Source organism: Balaenoptera acutorostrata, chromosome 2 (genome assembly GCF_949987535.1).
Source record: "Balaenoptera acutorostrata chromosome 2, mBalAcu1.1, whole genome shotgun sequence".
Taxonomy (NCBI): Eukaryota; Metazoa; Chordata; class Mammalia; order Artiodactyla; family Balaenopteridae; genus Balaenoptera; species Balaenoptera acutorostrata.
In genome coordinates this window covers 4,347,230-4,368,239 of record NC_080065.1, presented here as the reverse complement: position 1 = coordinate 4,368,239, position 21,010 = coordinate 4,347,230, and the positions used below count along the sequence as shown (strand labels likewise).

Here is a 21,010-nt window from a genome sequence, read left to right as displayed (position 1 = left end):
AAATCTCTTGCATTCCTATACACTAATGATGAAAAATCTGAAAGAGAAATTAAGGAAACACTCCCATTTACCATTGCAACAAAGAGAATAAAATACCTAGGAATAAACCTACCTAAGGACACAAAAGACCTGTGTGCAGAAAACTATAAGACACTGATGAAAGAAATTAAAGATGGCACAAACAGATGGAGATATATACCATGTTCTTGGATTGGAAGAATCAACATTGTAAAAATGACTATACTACCCAAAGCAATCTACAGATTCAATGCAATCCCCATCAAACTACCAATGGCATTTTTCACAGAACTAGAACAAAAAATTTCACAATTTATATGGAAACACAAAAGGCACCGAATAGCCAAAGCAATCTTGAGAAAGGAAAACGAAGTTGGAGGAATCAGGCTCCCTGACTTCAGACTATACTACAAAGCTACAGTAATCAAGACAATATGGTACTGGCACAAAAACAGAAATATAGATCAATGGAACATGATAGAAATCCCAGAGATAAACCCACTCACATATGGTCACCTTATCTTTGATAAAGGAGGCAAGAATATACAATGGAGAAAAGACAGCCTCTTTAATAAGTGGTGCTGGGAAAACTGGACAGCTATATGTAAAAGACTGAACTTAGAACACTCCCTAACAACATACACAAAAATAAACACAAAATGGATTACAGACCTAAATGTAAGGCCAGACACTATCAAACTCTTAGAGGAAAACATAGGCAGAACACTCTATGACATAAATCACAGCAAGATCCTTTTTGACCCACCTCCTAGAGAAATGGAAATAAAAACAAAAATAAACAAATGGGACCTAATGAAACTTAAAAGCTTTTGCACAGCAAAGGAAACCATAAACAAGATGAAAAGACAACCCTCATAACGGGAGAAAATATTTGCAAATAAAGCAACTGACAAAGGATTAATCTCAAAAATATTCAAGCAGTTCATGCAGCTCAATATTAAAAAAACAAACAACCCAATACAAAAATGGGCAGAAGACCTAAATAGACATATCTCCAAAGAAGATATACAGATTGCCAACAAACACATGAAAGGATGCTCAACATCACTAATCATCAGAGAAATGCAAATCAAAACAACAATGAGGTATCACCTCACACTGGTCAGAATGGCCATCATCAAAAAACCTACAAACAGTAAATGCTGGAGAGGGTGTGGAGGAAAGGGAACACTCTTGCACTGTTGGTGGGAATGTAAATTGATACAGCCACTATGGAGAACAGTATGGAGGTTCCTTAAAAAACTAAAAATAGAACTGCCATATGACCCAGCAATCCCACTACTGAGCATATACCCTGAGAAAACCATAATTCAAAAAGAGTCATGTACCACAATGTTCATTGCAGCACTATTTCCAATAGCCAGGACATGGAAGCAACCTAAGTTTCCACTGACAGATGAATGGATAAAGAAGATGTAGCATATATATACAATGGAATATTACTAAGCCATAAAAAGAAACGAAATTGAGTTATTTGTAGTGAGGTGGATGGACCTAGAGACTGTCATACAGAGTGAAGTAAGTCAGAAAGAGAAAAACAAATACTGTATGCCAACACATATATATGGGATCTAAAAAAAAAAAATGGTTCTGAAGAACCTAGGGCAGGACTGGAATAAAGACACAGATGTACAGAATGGACTTGAGGACACAGGGATGGGGAAGGGTAAGCTGGGACGAAGTGAGAGAGTGGCATGGACATATATACACTACCAAATTTAAAATAGCTAGTGGGAAGCAGCCGCATAGCACAGGGAGATCAGCTCGGTGCTTTGTGTCCACCTAGAGAGGTGGGATAGGGAGGGTGGGAGGGAGACGCAAGAGGGAGGAGATAATGGAGATATATGTATATGTGTAGCTGATTCACTTTGTCATACAGCAGAAACTAACACACCATTGTAAAGCAATCATACTCCAATAAAGATGCTAAAAAAAAAAAAAGCAGTCAATAGAAGCTGCTCTGAGAAGATCCAGGTATTAAAACTACCAAAGACCTCAGAGTAGCTATTGATATTATAAATATGTTCAAAGAATTGAGAAAATCATATTTAAAAAATTAAATGAAAACTTAGTGAGAATGACAAATCAACTAGAGAATATCAAGAAATAGAGATTATTTAAAAGAATCAGATGGAAATTCTGGAGTTGAAAAGCCCAATAGCCAAATGAAAAATCAACAGAGTATTTGGACTGTCAGGACAACGACTCAGCAAACCTAAAAACAGATCAAAAGAAAATACTCAATGTGAAGAGCAAAAGAGAAGGAGAATGAGGAAAAATAAACAGAGACCTGTGGGACTTTATCAAATATACCAATATAAGTTAAATGGGACTCAGAAAGAGTGGAAAATGGCAGAAAAATACTTGAGGAAATAATAGCTGAAAACTTCCCAAATTTGATGAAAAATCTTGACACCCAAGATGCTCAACAGATTCTAAATAAGATAAAGACAAAGAGATGCACACTTAGACACAACATAGTAAAATTGTTGGAAACCAAAAACAAAGAGAAAATCTTGAAAGGGGTAAGAGAAAAACAGCTCACCATGTACAAGAAAACTGTAATGAGACTAACAGCTAACTTCCCATAAGGAAGAAAGCATGCAAGGAGCTATTGGGATAACATATTAAAGTTGCTAAAAGAAAAAAAATAGGCCTGCCACCAAGAACTCTATAATCAGCAAAAATATTCTTCAAAGAGTAAGAAAAAAAATTCTTTCCCAGGTCAAGAAATACTGAAAGAATTTGCTGCTAGCATACCTGTCTTAGAAGAAATACTAAAGGAAATTGTTCAGACTGAAACCAAATGACACCACAAGGTAACCTGAATGCCCATGAAGAAACAAAGCACACCAGTAAAGCTCTTATGTCAGTAAATATAAGGACAGTACAAACATATTTTTTCTAATGTTCCCTTAAGTTATTTGAAATACAATAACTTAAGACAATAATTAGAAAACTGTACTGTTGGGCTTATAGCATATATAGGTATAATACATAGGCCCATAATAGCACAAAAAAAGTAAGGGGATGAAGCTATATTGGAGTAGAAAGCATTTATATTTTGTCAAATTTAAGTCAGTATTAACATGAAGTAGACTGTGATAAGTAAATACGTATATTGTAATCCCTAGCACAGCGTTTCTCCAAGAAAACAACATTAAAAAAAATGAAAATTGTTCATTATAAAATTGTTTTTAACATCAAAAAAAAAAAAAAACAGTAAAGGAAGAACGGGAACAAAAAGGACATGGAAGTAAAGGAAACAAGTAGAAAAATGGCAGAAATAAATTCAACCATATTAATAAATCCATTAACTATAAATGGATTAAACACTCCATTCAGAAGTCTGATTGTTTAACTGAATTCAAAACAAAATAACAACAAGAAAAACAAGATCCAATGATATGTCCTATGTAAAATATACACTTTAGATTCAAAGACACAAAAAGTTTGAAAGTAAATGATGAAAAAAAATATACCATGCAAATGGGAGCCATACAAGAACGAAAGTATCCATACTAATATCAACAAAATGAACTTTAAGACAAAACCCATTACTAAAGACAGATTCTTATGATGATAAAAAGTCCAGTTCACAAAAAAGACATAACTGTAAACCAGTACACAACTAATAACAGAGTCCAAAATGCATGAAGCAAAACTAACAAAACTGAAATGAGAAATTGACAATTCAATTATAATAGTGGGGCATGTTAATATCCTACTCTAGATAACTGAGAAAACCAGATAGAAAATCAGCAAAGATACAAAATACCTGAATAACACTATCAAGAGATTGACCCAGCTAACACCTAGGGAACACTCCCCTCAACAGCATCAGAATATATAATCTTTTCAAGTGCACAGAATAGTCTTCAATATAGACCATCTACCAAGCCATAAAACAACTCTCAATAAATTTGAAAGTATTAAAATCAGAGTATTCTTCTGACCAAAATGAAATTAGAAATGTCATTAGAAATCAAAAACAGAAGGAAATTTGGGGAATCCAAAGGTATTTGGAAAATAACAGCAGTCTTAAATAACTTTTAAATACTTAAAAATAACTTATGAATCAAACAAGGAATCAAAAAAAGAATTTTGAGAATATTTTAAATGAATAAAAATGAAAACACAACATATCAAAATTTATGGGATGCAGCCAAAGAGCACGTAGAGGTAAATTTTAGACCTAGCTTAAAAGTCTATATTAGAAAAGGAAAAAACAATTTCAAATCAGTAGCCTAAGGTTCCATCTTACAAAATTAGGGAGAAACAAAAAGGTCAAATTAAACCAAAGCAAGCAGGGGAAGCAAATAATAAAGATTAGCGTGAAAACACAATCAAAACAGAAAAAACTAGAGATAATCAATGAAAACAAAAGTGGTTTCTTAAAAAGATTTTAAAAATTTAACAAATCTTTATTTATACTAATGAAGAAAAAAGAGAGAGAACACAAATTACCAAAACCAGGAATAAAAGAGTGCACATCACCAGCAACCTTGCAGAAATTTAAAGAATTATAAAGGGAATACTATGAACAACTTTATGCCAACAACTTAGATAACTGGAAGAAACAGAGAAATTCCTAGAAAGATATTTATTACCAAAATGATTCAAGAAGAAAGAAGAAATAGGAATAGACATATTACATATTACAAGTAATTAGAAATATTTCCAAAAGATTCAGAATAGTTAACAAAATATTAAGGAAAAAGAACAACGTTGGAGGACTGACACCACCTGACTTAAAGACTTACTGTGAAGCTATAGGAATCAAGACAGTGAGGTATTGGTGAACGAACAGAAAAATAGGTCAGTGCAACAGAAATAGACCCACATAAATAGAGTCAACTGATCTTTGACAAAGGAGCAAGGGCAACACAATGGAGCAAAGATGGTTTTCAACAAATGGTGCCGGAACAACTGAACATCCACATGAAAAAAAAAATCTAGACACAGACCTTAACACCCTTCACAAAAATTAACTCAAAATGGATCATAGAACTAAATGTAAAACACCTAGAAGATAACAAAAGAGAAAACCCAGATGACCTTGGGTTTGGTAATGGCTTTCTAGATACAACATCAAAATCACGATCCATGAAAGAGAAAAATTGATGAGCTGGACTTCATTAAAATTAAGCACTTCTGTTCTACTCTGCAAAAGATGATGTCAAGAGAAGAAGAAGACAAGCCAGAGACTGGGAGCAAATATCTGTAAAAGACACACCTGATAAAGGACTTTCATCCAAAATATACAAAGAACTCATAAAACTCAGCAATAAGGAAAACAACCCAGTTTAAAAATGGACCAAAGACCTTAAGAGACACCTCACCAAAGAAGATATTCAGATGGCAAATAAAGCATTTGAAAAGATGCTCCACTTCATATGTCCTCAGGGAAATGCAAGTTAAATCAACAATGACATACCACTTCATGCCTGTTAGAACGGCCAAAATCCAGAACACTGACAGCACCAAATGCTGGCAAGCATGTGGAGCAACAGGAACTCTCTTTAGGAGCTGGTGGGAATGAAAATGGTGCAGACACTTTGGAAGACACTTTGGTGATGTCCACACAAAGTGTCCACATCACTTTGGTGATGTGCATATGGATGTTTATAGCAGCTTTATTCAAAACTGCCAAAACTTGGAAACAACCAAGATGTTTTTCAGCAGGTGAATGGATAAACAAACTGGTCCACCCAGCGTATATCATTCCAAGCTAAAAAGAAATGAGCTATCAGCCATGAAAAGACATGGGGAAAACTTAAATGCATGTTACTAAGTTAAAAGAAGCCAGTCTGAAAAAGTTACATACTATATGATTCATAAGTGTGACATTATGGAAAAGGAAAGTTATGGAATCGTAAAAGGATCCGTGTTTGGCAGAGTTTGAGGAGAGAAAGAAGGACAGAGGATTTTTAGGCAGTGAAACTACCCTGAATGATACTATAATTGTGAATACACATTATACTTTTGTCCAAACCCATAGCATGTGCAACACCAATGTTGAACTCTAAGGTAAACTGTGGACTTTGGGTGATTATGATGTGTCAATATAGGTTCACCAGTTGTAACAAATGTACTACTCTGGTGGGGGATGTTGATAGCGGGGAGGCTGTGCATATGTGGAGTCAGAGGGCATATGGGAACTCCCTGTGCCTTATTCTCAATTTTGCTGTGAAGATAAAACTGCTCTAAAAAAAATCTTATACATTCACCCCAATGTTCATAGCAGCACTATTTACAATAGCCAAGACATGGAAGCAACCTAAATGTCCATCACCAGAGGAATGGATAAAGAAGATGTGGTGTATATATATACAATGAAATACTACTCAGCCATAAAAAAGAATGAGATAATGCCATTTGCAGCAACATGGACGGATCTAGAGATCATCAAATTAAGTGAAGTAAGCCAGAAAGAGAAAGACAAATACCATATGATATCACTTATATGTGAAATCTAAAAAAAAAATGATACAAATGAACTTATTTACAAAACAGGAACCGACTCATAGACACAGAAAACAAACTTATGGTTACATAGGCGAAGCGGGGAGTGGAGGGCTAAATTAGGAGTTTGGGATTAACAAATACATACTACTATATATAAAATAAGTAAGCAACAAGGACCTGCTGTACAGCACAGGGAACTATACTCAGTATCTTGTAATAACCTATAATGGAAAAGAATCTAAAATAGAATACACACATACACATATATACACATATTATACGCATAACTGAATCACTGTGCTATACACCTGAAACCAACACAACATTGTAAATCAACTATACATCAAACATTTTTTTTTAATCTTAAAAATGAATCCTTACATAAAGGAAAGTCCTCACTTACTGGCTTTACTTTAGTAATTGTTTCAAACTTTTGAAGGAAGAGTAATATTGATCCTTTCTAAACTCTTCCAGAAGATAGAGGGTGAGGAAGTATTTCCCAGTTCATTCTATGACATCAGTATTATCCTGGTGTCAGTATTATGCCAAAGCCGGATAAAGACACCATAGGGAAAGAAAGCTTTAGACCAACACCTGTCATGAACATAGACACAGAGATTCTCAACAAAATATTAGCGAACCAGACTCAGCAACGTAAAAGGAAGGCTTACACACCACAAGCAGGAATTTATCCAGGAATACAAAGTGGTTTCATAGCCAAAATAAATTAATTTAATAAATTCTATTAACAGCATAATGAGGGGGAAATATATGATCATCTGAATAGATGCAAGAACTGCATTTGACAAAATCCAACGCCCATTTATAATTAAAACTACTCAATGTTAGAAACAGATGGAAACTTCCTAATAAAGGACATCTACCAAAAAAATATAACTCATTAACCTAAATTCAGTAGTGAAAGACTGAATACTTTTCTCTCTAAAACTGGAAACAAGGCAAGGATGTCCATTCTTACCATTTCTATTCAATATTATACCAGAGGTTCTAGCCAGTACAATCAGGCAAGAAAAAGAAATAAAGACATCCTTATGAGAAAGGAAAAAGAAAAAATTGCCTTTATTCCCAGATGACAAAACGCTATATGTGGAAAATTCTAAGAAGTTTACAAAAAATTCTACTGGCACTAATAAAGGAGATCAGCGTGGTAGCAGCATACTAGCTCAAAATAGAAAACCAATTGTTTCTGTATACTTGCCTTGAACCCATGAAAAATAAAGAAAATTCCTTTCATGATTGTATCAAAAATAATAAAATACTCAGACAAAAGATTCAAGAAAAGAAGAATTATTTCCAGCTTGTATACTGGAAATAACAACATATTGCTGAGAGAATTGAAAGATCCTTGAAAATGGAGAAGCATTCCTTGCCGTAGATCAGACAGCTCAACACGGGAAGTGTAAAATGGTGCAGCTACTTCTTCAGAAAACCAGGTTCCTTCAAGGTCCAATATAAAATTTACCACAGGTCCTAGCAATTCCACCCCAAGGTGTTGACTCAAGGGAGATGAAACCAAATGGCCACACGACGACATGTGTGAAGTGTTCAGAACAGCAATGCTGTTCACAATACCCAGAAGTGGAAGCAACCCAAACGTCCATCAGCTGGTGAACAGAGAAACAAAATAAGAGCTTCTAGCCATGAATGCATTGATGTGTGATTGCCATTTCTCTTTTGAGCAGGTTGCTGCAATATCTCTACCCAGCATTTGCTTTAAAGTCTTCTCTTTTTTCTGTTTCAAATCTGCCTCTGCTACACTGGCTGTGTTTAACCCCTGCTGGGATACGGTTCATTCAAATGGGGAGTTTGCGATGCTTAAAATCATGTTCCTAGTATTTATGCTTGGCCTTGCTTCCAATATCCTTGTTTCTTCCCTTTTCTGTTGACTGATTTATATAATATCTCTGTTTTATTGTTGGTTGGTTGGTTGGTTGGTTTTCGTCACACCCCACAGCTTGTGGGAACTTATTTCCCCAACCAGGGATTGAACTCGGGCCCTCAGTGAGAGCACAGAGTCCTAACCACTGGACCGCCAGGGAATTCCCTAATATTTCTGTTTTTATACAGTTTTTTAGTTTGCTGTTATTTTCTGAGGTGATTTGGAAGATAAATATCCCACTACTGGATTTTAACTGGCCTGTAGAAGTGAATTGCGGAACACAGCACTATCTACCTGTTATGTAAGTTGAGGTCACAACAAGCTACTTTGACAGGAAACCTCCAAAACGTCATAAAAACGTATTGTGGTGTGATAAAAACTTATTTGCACTCACCTAAGGAACAGTTCACAGCTGCAGGGTGGCGGCACCAGCCACAAGAACCCCAGACCCAGAGGCTCTGCCCTATTCAACTCATGGGCCTTCCAGTTTGCCGGGGTCTCAGCTTCCAGCTGGCAATGGGGCAAAGAGAGCGCAGGGAAGACCTTCGGGAAGTTTTACCAGCCACACCTGGTAGTAGCCTTTGTCAACGTCTAATTTCACTGCGCAGAACTGTCGCATGGTCCCACTTAAATGCAGAGTGTTCTGTAGCCCCTGACTGGCAGGTCACGTAGGACCTTGCAGGCCATTTCGAGGATGTTCATAATAAATATTCATTTCACAAATAAATAGCTCACAGCGGTGTTTGAAACACATCGGAGTATAAAGTGACTTGGTCCCTCAGCGTTTAGAGCCTATATCTGGACCTCAGAAAGGAACCCAATAATGTCTGATTTTATTGGAATCCAACAGTGTGTTCCTAAGGGGAAGCCAAGCAGAGGAAATTCCTGATACTCAGCCATTCAACAAATGTGATCTCCAGTAATCAATTTCCTCTGCTCCCACCTAACAACTGTTGTCACTGGGTGTGAGTGGCCAAGCAGGGGGCATGGACGGTGGGCTTCCTGGAAGAAGCGACATGGACCCTCAGGCCTGCTTGATGAGCTGACGTCTCCAGGCATGGGGAAGTGGCAGTGCCCATGCCCTGCTGTCAGAGCGTCTCTGGGAGTCAAAGAAGGACCCACAACAGCCCGCGGGCAAGAAGCCCAGACACAGCCATACCGTCGGGGCGGCTCCTCCGGTCCAGGCTGAATTCTCCAAGTCTTCCTACATCATTTCTGTAATTCGGAGTCCATCTGGTCTATTTTCTCTTTCTGGAATTCTCTGTATTTACAGATTGACTCTCCCCAGTCAATCAGCCCTCTGGATAACTCACTTTTCTTCTCATCCTTCCCATGGTCTTTCCTTTTCTTCCGAGAGTGGGTGGAATTTTTCCGTGTATCCTCTCCTTTCATGACTTTGTTTGTTGTCATTGTTGTTGTTGTCACCTGAGGCGCTTTTATTGGTTCCACTGCAGGGCTGGAGTCCAGGCAACGCTACTGCAAACCCAACTGACCCGCACCCGCAAGCCCCAAGCGGGGGCACAGGGAACAGACTGGTGGGCAGAGGCCGGGCGCCGGGTCCCCGGAGCTGGTTTTGGTGCCTAGAGGCAGAGGGGGTGTGTCCACGAGGGCAGGGGGGATGCAGGTGGGGCTGGACCCCTCCCCTGTGCTGCCCCTGCTGGTAGGGGTCCCCACCCCATGCTGAGCTCCTTCTGTGTTTGTACTGTTCAACCTGACATCCCCCCAAAGTGTTTCAAGCCCAGTAACTGGCTCCCACCCCTGAGGGTCCTGTCTGGGCTCAGTCGGATCCTGTCTGGATGAGTGCTTCTGGCTTGTGCAGGAATCAGGCCTAACGTGTTCACAGGCCACCTGCTCTGGGCAGGGGTTTCTGCCGAAGTGGGCAGCCTTCTGGGGTCCTGGGTGGCCCCTTCCTTCCTGGGATGCAGCTTCTGCTCTCACAGGCCCCGGAGGTTCTCCTAGGTCCCCTCCTCACAGAGCAAGGCACATGCCTGCCGGGTCCCAGCCGCCCCAGACCACGGCGGACACAGCTCTGTGAGGGCTGTGCTTGCTGGAGGGATGAGCCATGTGGTACCAGCTCAAAGACCCGCGGCAGCTCCCGCCCTGCCGCGTCGGCCCCCAGAGCCAAGCCCTGGGCGTGTCCAGCACGAAAGACGGGCCACAGGGCCCCCCGCTGGGATTTCCAGGCCACCCTCACCCACAGAGTAACAGAGACCCCCAAAGTGAATTAAGGTGTCCATCAGAGAAGAGTAAGCACATAGACCTTGTGAAAACATGTTCATTACTAGGATAAGGGAGAAAAGGTGCCCAAACCAGGCACCTAGATTGCCTTATTGATCCCCAACAAACGTATTAAATATTTGAATATTTTTCACACAAACAAATGATCTTTAGGAAAAACCACAAATTCTGTTTTGTATTTGCCAGTCAGCTTAGCATAATTTTACACACTGGATTATATGTGTAACAGTCTTCTGAGAATTCAGAAGCTGAAATAAACCGACACTTAAAACAAAGAAAAGAAAACCAAAACACACACACACAAGAACTCAAACTTAGCAGATTTAATTCCTCCAGCTTGTTTCATTCATCAGAATGAACACATTTAAAAGAGAAGAAAATGGGTTTGAATGCCAGAAAAAGAACTATCAAAGCTGAATTGCCATTTTCACCCTAAAACGCATTACACTTTTATGATAGAACATGGATTAAATGAAAGTTGAGATCACGGTCAGCTTGTTTTCAACAATTAACTGACTTCTGTGCTGCCTGGTGCCAGGAAGGAAGGGAAGAAGGACCCACGGACCAGTTCTAGAATGTTCCCTCTGTGAACACGGCGGACCAGGCTGGCTGTAGCCGCTGTCTGCGGCGGCCAGAGGAACGTCGCTACAACTTTAAGAGATTGTTCATTTTCAAAGGACATGTTCACACCAGCACCAACAAAACCACTGGTCCAGACCTGTGTTTTCAGAGGTTATTTTCGTCGCACTGATAAGCCCCTGAGGAGTTAGCCTGGCTATAAACAGCCATCCTCTGGATAAACAACAAGGTCCTACTGTAGAGCACAGGGAACTGTATTCAATATCCTGGGATAAATCACGGTGGGAAAGAATATAAAAAAGAATATATATATGTGTATCACTTTGCTGTACAGCAGAAACTAACACAACATTGTAAATCAACTCTGCTTCAATTAAAAAAAAAGAGAGAGAGAGAGAGAGATTAATTAGAAACAAACAAAAAAAGCATCCTCTGCCTGGCGGCTGAGAGGAGCCAGGCCCACAGGCTGAGGGGCCTTTCCAGCCGTGGTTCAGAGGCAAACACTCCACAGCCCCCAGCTGAACAGATTCGTTTCTGGACAGAGAATCCCAAATTGTTTTCCTAGAATTTGAATTCCCAACGGAAAACCAAAAAAACCAACCTGCTAATAAAAAGTGATTGGAAAAAGAAATCAGAAGCCCCTCCCCCTTTGAAGACCCCCTCCTGCTCCCATGTGCTTTGTGGCCCCTGTGGCTCAAAGGCACAGGTTTCTCCGTGCTTGGCCTCAGGCCCCCTGACCCGGCCCAGAGCTGCCCCCCACCCCCCCACTGGCTCTCACTCACCTTCCCTCCAGCATCAGTGTGGCAAGTCCAGACTCCAGCCGGACTGTCTCCTACCCGGCCCGGACTCGAGTAGCCATACCACCAGGGACCCAGCTCCGTGGTAGCGACTGTGCCGCTGATTTCCCGTGGCCGCTGTTCCCACGTCAGTGGACAGCCCCTCCAGATGCAAGGGTTAGCCTAAAGCTGTTTTGAAACTCTTGTTTTTATATGAAAAGTTATTAGAAGTAATTCAGGGTTGAGCTAATTCAGAAACCTTGCGTTTTAAATATATATACTTTACAAAGGCAAGTGTAATCTCCCTTCTGCAACACTGTATACCTGAAGCTGCAGGAGTTAATGTGCTGACTACTTAAAGGCATAGCACTGGGAACCTTTCCTTGTCAAAAATCTCTTTAGAAAGTAGAAAATTACACTTTGAAAGATACTGTATTTGCTTCCTTTGAGGTAGATAATTGTAACCAAAATGAGTATATTTATCTTCATGTTGCAGTATAATTACATGGAAGAAAAAAAGAAAATCAAGATTAAAAGTCCCAGAGCAAGTTAGTGTGCAACTATTAATCCAGTCCCATTTTTAATTTCTATATACTTGCAGCAGTTCTTATGGAAATTACTAGAACAATCTATTAAGATCTTTTACACATATTTAAGCAATTTCTCTGCACAGTGGCCTTAAAATAATTAGGAATTTCACTATTTTATTTCATAGCATCCACAAAGTAGTTAACTTCTCTCCTTTTAAGTTTTCTCACATTATAAAACAACGTTTATAAAATTAGATGCATCTGCTGCCCTACATCCCAAGATCATTGTGATCTAGGGCTCTCTCATAAAAACAGCTTGAAAAGAGGAAAATACTATATAAGGTAGAGTATTAACACTACGATTGCTGTTCATAATGGCCTGTAATATGCTAACATTTAGTTGCCTTGTTAGAAATAAAATTCCAGGTTTCTCCCGGATCAGTTCCAGGGAAGTGAGCTCCACGTGCTTTGTGTGGAGTTTGCAATTCCCTGGGTGTTCTGGTTTCTTCTGTAAGTGGGCAGCAGCCTGGACAGAGCTGCCACGCACTTACCTGCAAATGGGAGGCTGTGTTGCTAATTGCTCGCGGCCAGCCTGTTTTTTCTTTGCACTTCCAGGTCTGGAAGCTCTTCAAGGGTACATTTTCGGTTTGTTTTAGAAATGCACACAGGTTGTTTCTCATTAGCTGGGAATGTTTCTTTTCCTCCGCCAATTCCTACACCTCTGCTTTATGGGGAACTCCCTGCCCTTGAGGGGGTCCAGGTGAGCCTGAGGGCTTCCAGGTGGGACCTGAAAGTGCTGAAGGCACTGAGATAAGGACTCTGGCCGAAGACAAAGGCTCTAAGTGTGAGAGCCGGGAGTGAACCAGCCTGTCGGAAAGGGGAGGACCAGGCCGGTCTGCTTTCTTTCCAAAAAAGGAAAGATCTGCTAGAGGTGGGAGAGCAGGGCGGCTTTTGGATCTGCAGAGGCAAGAGCTGTGAACTGGTTGGTGGCTTTGCAGCACCAGCTGTGTCTCGGGGGCTGTGTCTGGAAAAGCCACGCGCAGCACGAGCAGCGGGGTCCCCACCCCTGCCTCGCCGGGGGCCCCTCAGCCACGGAACCGGCGCGGCCACCTGTCCTGACACGTTTGAGGCTGGGGCGGAGCTGGCCGGCATCCGGGACCCCCTCCCCGCGGCCAGCAGCTCACCGAGAGCCTGCAGCACCCTTTGAATTGCAGAGACACAGCCCAGCTCCAGCTCCCCTGGGACTGGAATCGGGGGCTCAAGGGTGGGGTGGCTCTGGGACGAGAGAGAGCGGAGCTGGGGTTCTTCCAGCTGCGTCTGTTCATCTGCCTCCTCTTCCCTGTGCCTCCAGCTCAGCCGTCCTCTCTCTTCTCTGACTGCCTCTCTCCTTCTGTCCCAGGACCCACACACTTTCCCGTGCAGCAGAGAACTGGCTGCTTTTGTGTGGATTTCTATTGTCTCACTAAGTAACCCCGAAAGGCCATAAGTAAGCAAAATTAAAACGTGACAGCCTTGCTTCATTGTAGAAAAACCCAGTAACCCAGGCTGGGCTCCCCTCCCTGCAATCAACTCACCAGGTTCTTGGGGACAAAGGTGATGGCTGGTGCACACAGCCATGCTGTAGCCAAGAGGTGAGATTCTGAAAGGCAGGAGGGTAGCTTTGCCAGGCGGTGGGAAGGGATCTTGGGCAGAGAGTTATTACATCCCCGAGGCGTGTCCCTGCTGCAGGCGCTGAGGTGAGGCAGGACTGGGTTTGCCTGTGCCTTTTCCGTGTCAGCTCAGCCATCTGTGTGAAGGGGCTACTGCTTTTGATAAATAGTTCAGTTGCCCTTGGATGGCAATTCATTGTCGTCACTGATGTTGATAAAACCAGCTCATTTGGATGAAGTGAGGTCAGGGCTAAAGTGCAGAAACCACTGCATAAATCATTAATGCTCATCTGCTCTAAACAAACTAGTACTTAAAAGAAAATTGGAATGTAATGTCTTTCAAGGAGATCTCTAAAGGGGCTGTAGTGCTGTCAGCAATTGCAGAAGGAATGGGGAGCACAGAGGTGCACTTGGGACAATCATGCACAGGGTCAGTTGCCTGACAATCGCAGGATGGTACCTCTGCTCAGTTAGGACACCAAGTAAGCAATCAGAGACGGGACGACCCCTAGGATGGAGGAGCCCACGGATCAAGCTGAGCGTTCAGCTCTCTGACGCCAGGCGTGACCTGAAGGCAAAGGTGCTGGTGTTTTTACTTTAAAACAAAACAGAACGGAACTGACCTGTGTCCAGAAAGGTGTCCATTGGATCTACATTCCAGAAGACAGAGCTGCTGTGCGTCCTCTAAAGCTGAGACTATAGACCCTGAGATACACAAGCCACGTGCCAGGACCCCCGAGAGCATCAGCTGAAACTCCAAGTAAGGTTTTACCCTGAAAACAGGTACAGAGTAATTTTTTTTTTAACATCTTTATTGGAGTATAATTGCTTTACAACGGTGTGTTAGTTTCTGCTGTATAACAAAGTGAATCAGCTATACATATACATATGTTCCCATATCTCCTCCCTCTTGCGCCTCCCTCCCACCCTCCCTATCCCACCCCTCTAGGTGGTCACAAAACACCGAGCTGATCTCCCTGTGCTATGAGGCTGCTTCCCACTAGCTATCTATTCTGCATTTGGTAGTGTATATAAGTCCATGCCACTCTCTCACCCTGTCACATCTTACCCTTCCCCCTCCCCATATCCCCAAGTCCATTCTGTAGTAGGTCTGTGTCTTTATTCCCGTCTTGCTACTAGGTTTTTCATGACCTTTTTTTTTTTCCCTTAGATTCCATATATATGTGTTAGCATACTGTATTTGTTTTTCTCTTTCTGACTTACTTCACTCTGTATGACCAGAGTAATTTTTTAAAGTGTAGTTATTATCTGCAGGGATCACATGTCTGCGCCACGCTCCTGAGGCGTGGAAGTCAGTGGGGTCACGTGGGTGAGAGACCGTCTTAGTTGGGATTAGAGTTGGCGTCTGTCCCTCATCGAAGAAACGTTTTTTGAGATCCTCTGTGCTTGGATGTGGGTATATGCAAAACAGAAACAGACCCACAGACACAGAAAACAAACCAGTGGTTACCAAAGGGGAAAGGGGGGAAGGAGAAATTAGGGGTATGGGATTAACAAATACAAACCATTACACATACAGGGGATAAGCAACTAGGATTTACTGCATAGCACAGGGAATGATACCCATTCTCTTGTAATAACCTGTAATGCAATATAATCTGCAAAAATACTGAATCACTGCTCTACACCTGAAACTAACACAATATTGTAAATCAACTATACTTCAAAAAAAAAAAAAAAAAAACCAGTCCCAGCTCCGAAGAAGGACCTAAGTGTTGGGGGGTGGGGGGTGGGGGGAAGAGAGACTTGCAAACAGCTAAGTGGAAAACAATATGATAGGCTTTAGAAGCAAGTCCAGGGACTTCCCTGGCGGCCTAGTGGTTAGGACTCCTCGCCTTCACTGCCAAGGACACAGGTTCAATCCCTGGTCTGGGAACTAAGATCCCACATGCCACGCAGCACAGCCAAAAAAAATAAATAAGTAAAGTTGACCAACCTTTAAAAAAAAAGAGAGAGAAACCTATGTCTTCTTTAAAAGAAGAAGCAGCAGCAGCAAGTCGGTAAGGGACTAGGGGTGGAGGGCAGCCCTCGGGGGTCCACTGTGGAGGACGGGGGCGGTGAGCCGCCGCAGGGGAGGGGAGACTCCTGACGCACCTGCACGGTAGGGGGCACGGGGGGGCCGGTGCGGGGGGCTTGTTTGTCACGGAAGGAGCCAGTGCTCCTTAGGAGCCAAAAGTGAACACGTAAAAGGAGGGAGGAGAGGTCTCGGGGTGGGAAGGATTCAAAGAAGTGGAGACTTTTCATTCTCTGAGCAACCTGTACCCTCGTTGGCTTGTACATGCAGACTCACGTGCCAAGAAGTAAGGAAAGGAGATGAAATGCTGACCATGTGGGCAAAGATTAATCTAAGTGAAGGTTCGCATCTAAAAGAAGTATTACAAACAGTAGCAAAAATGTTTCAATACTAAAATTTTATAGTTGGAGGAAACTAATTAACATGATATTGGCTTATGAAATTAATGCATTCACGTTACATCCGGCTAATGACAAGCACACAACACCACGCGGAAGATGTACCTTATGCGTGTTAAAAATCAGATTGCAAGAGTGCGCTGCACATGTCCATCTGTAGAAACAAAAGAGTGTACTGCGTGTGTGCAAGGAGCGTTCCGCCTGTGTCTCTACATACCTGCGTCCATTTCTACATCCATAAACAGGAAAAGCTGCAAAGATAGGCAACCAATGAAACCAGCATGTGTGGTGGGGCAGGGAGGTTATAATTAAACACAACTGTATTTGTTGGACTTCTATTTTGAAACTTTTCTAGAATGGGTATGCCTTATTTTAGAGTCAATAAAATAATAAATGCCATTCACTTTTTGAGTGCAGAGACAAAGGCATTAACTCGGAGCGGCCAGAGGTCGGTGGCCGCTGCAGTTAGGAGGACAGGAGGAGCGGGGCCAGGGCAGCGGACTTCACGAGGCCTGTGCCCCTCATCAGCGCCTTCACCCCAGAGGGGCAGAGGTCCCTGACGCCCACAGGCCTCTGCCATGCAGTGAATATGGCAGCCCTCTCTGTCTTACGTTCTTTGGTTTGGGGGATTTTTTTCCCTTCAGTTTTTGTCCTTCTCTCTCTTGCAGCCAACTACTAGCCAGCAAGTGCCCTGCGTGGGCATTTCTAGTTGCCAAGTGGCCCAGGTGTGCGCTTGCATGTGCCTGTGCGTTTTCCTTCCTTCACAAACAACTCAGATCTGTCGCTTGGAATTGGATTCAATAACCTGGATCTAAGCAAAATTTTTTTTCCTTGGGAGGGGAGGTAAACTCAAGAGTGCCTTTACAAACCAGAAGTTCTGGTAGATTGTTTCATAATTGCTTAAATTGAAGAAAGTTCCCTTAATATCTTCTGCCAGAAGAAACAGGCCCCCAATTACCTGCCCATCCAGGTCACAGCTTGTGAGAGAGACGGCTCCCATGGGGCAAGGACCCCTACACAGCGGTCCTCTTCCCTTCCTTGTGAAGACGCGTGTGCGAGAGCTCGCTCAGCCTCTGTCCTCACGACCACTGCATCTTTGCGCATCTTCTGTAACACATCCCACGAACACAGACACAGCACGTACCATGGAAACAGGCTGGAGAGAACCAAGTGCCTTTGAAAATAACGCAGGAGAGTCTGGGATTACACAAGTGGAAAATGCCTCCTATATCCTGTCAACCACGCTGACATCTGTCTGGGAATGATCGTCCCTCTGGAAAGCCTGGGTCGCGAGTCACGGCTTCTCTGGCCTCCCCTCCCCCTGGTCTCCCTGCCTGCACCTCCTTCTCCCTCCCACCCCTCCCGAGACAGCCGCTCTTTGGCCAGGCTGATGGCAGCCATGAGTGAGGGACTGCCCGGGGTTCCCATGAGCGCCCAGCGTGTGCGACCTGGGGAGAGGGTTCTGCCCGGGCCACGGCCACGGCCATGGGAGAGGGGCTGCCACAGGGCCACAGCCAAGCTGTCCGCTCATCCATGAAATCTCTAGGGCGGCTCTGTGCTGCCCGGAGAGCCGAGCTCTCGGCCTGAGTGCTCAGCAGTCACTCCTGCAGGCAGCACAGACGCGGCCCCCGGGGGACTCCCTGCCTCCCTCTCACCGGGCCCCGGGGCCGCCCTGAATCAGGAGCAGAGGACCCCCCATGGCCGCACGGGCTGGAGGAGAGGGGTGTGGGAAGAGCCCAGGTGCCAGGGAGAATACCACTGGCCTTGGGGGAGACGAAGGAAGGAAGCTATCTGAGGTTGCGTCAAAGAAATGATGACAAGGGGACATGACCCTGAAAACAAACTGCCGTGTCCATGTCTATCCGAGCCAGGGGCGGGCAGGGGCAGGGCCCACAGGGCCCACCCTCCCCTTCTACTCCCAGCCCTGCTCAGTCCTCCCCTGGGTCAGCGTCACCCCAGGACCCCTCTCCCCTTCTCCGCTAACCTCCGGAGACGCAGTTCAGAGCCAGAGAGGGACAGACAGAGTGGCCGGTGTTCCGTAAGCACTGGGTAAGCGACCAGCCAGTGATTCAGTAGGTAAGTGTCGTCCAGTTATATGGACAGACTCACCCTTGGAGCTCTTCCTGTCTTCGTTCCAAGTTTGGTCATCAGTTTCCACTGAAGTCCTGACCTTCAGTCCCCACGAGCCCAGAAAACCTTCCCCAGACCTGCTTCCCATGCCACCTGCCACCAAATAAAACCCAGATTTCTGCTTGTCTTGCTGTTTCATCCCTCCCTCTGCCTTCCACATGCAGGCACCTGGACGCAGATGTTAGAGTCCTGGGGCGGCCACACTCTGTCTCGAGGTCAGCAGCCCCAGAAACAGCGGCGTCACTTCCTTGGAGAAGGATGGTCTTCAGTCAAAACCCAGTGATGGAGCTGAGAGGATGGGGTCCAGGCAGACACGCAATAGACGAGTCCAGTGGTTGATGTGTTTCAGACCCAACCCTTTATTTCACAGGGATTTCTAGCAACATTCAGAAAGCAGAACGTATTCATGCGGAATTATGTGTTGATGCTTTGTAACCATTTCTGTAGATGAATTCAGCTCTCCCCCCCAAATGCTGGTGCCTGTGGGTCCCTCTGGCTTGCCCCCAGGTCTGTGGATTTGGACAGTGTGCTGCCACGATTCATCTGGAAAGGTTTCCTTTGATGTTTTCAAAAGCTCAGAAGAATTTCACATCTCTGACCCCCTCTCAAGACGCATTTGGAGTAAGAGCTAGCTCTCAGTTGATTGGCATGAGACCACCTGCTACAACCTGTCCGGTGCTCGTTCCGTGAGGAAAACATGCTTTGAAGATGGTACCTTTGCATCTTAGGTCTCCAGGATGAGGACCAAGAGCGTGAACACCCCCATTACACAGGTAGGAAAAGAGAGGCCAAAAATGTGCAAGTAAATAGGTCCAGGTCAGGAACCAGCAGAACTGGAATTTAAATTTAAATTTGTCATGTAGTGTAGCTCTTGTACTGGAGCCTCTCTTCTGAGCAGTGGCCTTCTGAACGTCCGTGAAGGCGTGTGGACGCACAGAGTTGGGGCAGTTGGCCCTGGCTGGCAGAGCGGACATGGTCATGTCGGGCACACAAGCAGCAGTCTGTTCTGTTCACAAATTATCCACCGTGAGGACCACCCCCAACTGGACTCTGAGATGTTGCTTCATTAACAGACACATTTGAGGGCATCTGAAAAACAACCAAGACTGACTCAATGAGATTATATTTACATAACCTAAGATTATTTTTATTTATTTATTTTTTTTGTACAGTCAAAATGATACATGTACAAAGTAAAAATTCCGGGAACTAAGGTAAACAAAAATAAAATAAAAATCCCCCACAATCTTATTAGAAGCAAGAACATCATGGTTTACATCTAAGTATGTTTTTCCAGTCATTTTATTCTGTGAATAAAATTATATATTTTGTTTTCAAAAATGAGATCACGCAGTACATACCGTTTACAATTCGATTTTTTTAAATTTCCTGCAGCATGAGCATTTCCTGTCACCAAGGCATTTCTTGCAGAGCATTATTTGTAATGAATGAATACATCAGAGGTGAAAGTCCCACATCCCTGTATTGGTGTCCTAGGGCTGCCATAATAAAGCACCACTCACTGGGCAGCTTAAGACAACAGCAATTTATTCTCACAGCTCTGGAGGCCAGAATCTGAAATCAAGGTGTCGGCAGAGCTATGCTCGTTCTGAGACTCTGTGTGGAATCCGTCCTGCCTCTTCCTAGAGTCTGGCAGCGCCGGGAATCCTGGGCTTGTAGAGGCATCACTCCAGTCTCTGCCTCTGCGGTCACGTGGCTTCTCCCCGTGTGTCTCTGTGTCTCTTCCTCTCCTTATTCTCACCAGTTACATCAGAGTAAAGGCCCCCTCTTCTCCAGTATGACCTCGTCTTAACTAATTACAGCTGCAAGACCGATTTCCAGGTAAGGTCACAGTCACAGGTGCTGGGGTTAGAACTGCAACGTGTCTTTTTTGGGAGACACAGTTCAGCCCAGGACAATTTCTTGTCTCACGTTGAAACTGCTCCTGATATTTTTCTTTGCTCAGTGTTTCAGTGGCTAATCATCCGCGCACACGTATGACGGTTTCCTGGGGGTTTAATGATCAGGGGCAGGGTTGTTCCTGTCGACGCCACATCTTTGGTCCTGCCAGACGGTCGGGAAGGAACACGGCCGTGTGTATTGTTCCCAGGCTCCGTCTCAAGACGAGCTTGCCAGGAACCACAGGCAGAAGCTTGACGCTGAGGCTGGGCTGAGGCCAGAGCCTGATGAGCACAGCACGAATTTCCCATGCTCCTCGATGAGCGAGAGGGGAAGCCCAGGGCTGCTCAGTCTCATCCAGGTTCCTGA

General features: G+C 43.6%; 1 long non-coding RNA gene across 2 annotated transcripts in view; it reads right to left on the bottom strand.

Annotated features, from left to right (window-relative positions):
- Positions 1-13,347, bottom strand: part of LOC130707357 (uncharacterized) — a 45,233-nt gene extending 31,886 nt beyond the window's left edge. Inside the window, exons 1-2 of one of the 2 annotated variants that reach the window (XR_009007249.1) lie at positions 13,082-13,347; positions 12,007-12,202 (exon numbers count right to left, since the gene is read on the bottom strand). This is a non-coding gene — a long non-coding RNA (uncharacterized LOC130707357). The remainder of the gene's footprint in view (positions 1-12,006; positions 12,203-13,081) is intronic. The other variant, XR_009007248.1, reaches the window with a different exon arrangement.
- Positions 13,348-21,010: the final 7,663 nt, after the last annotated feature.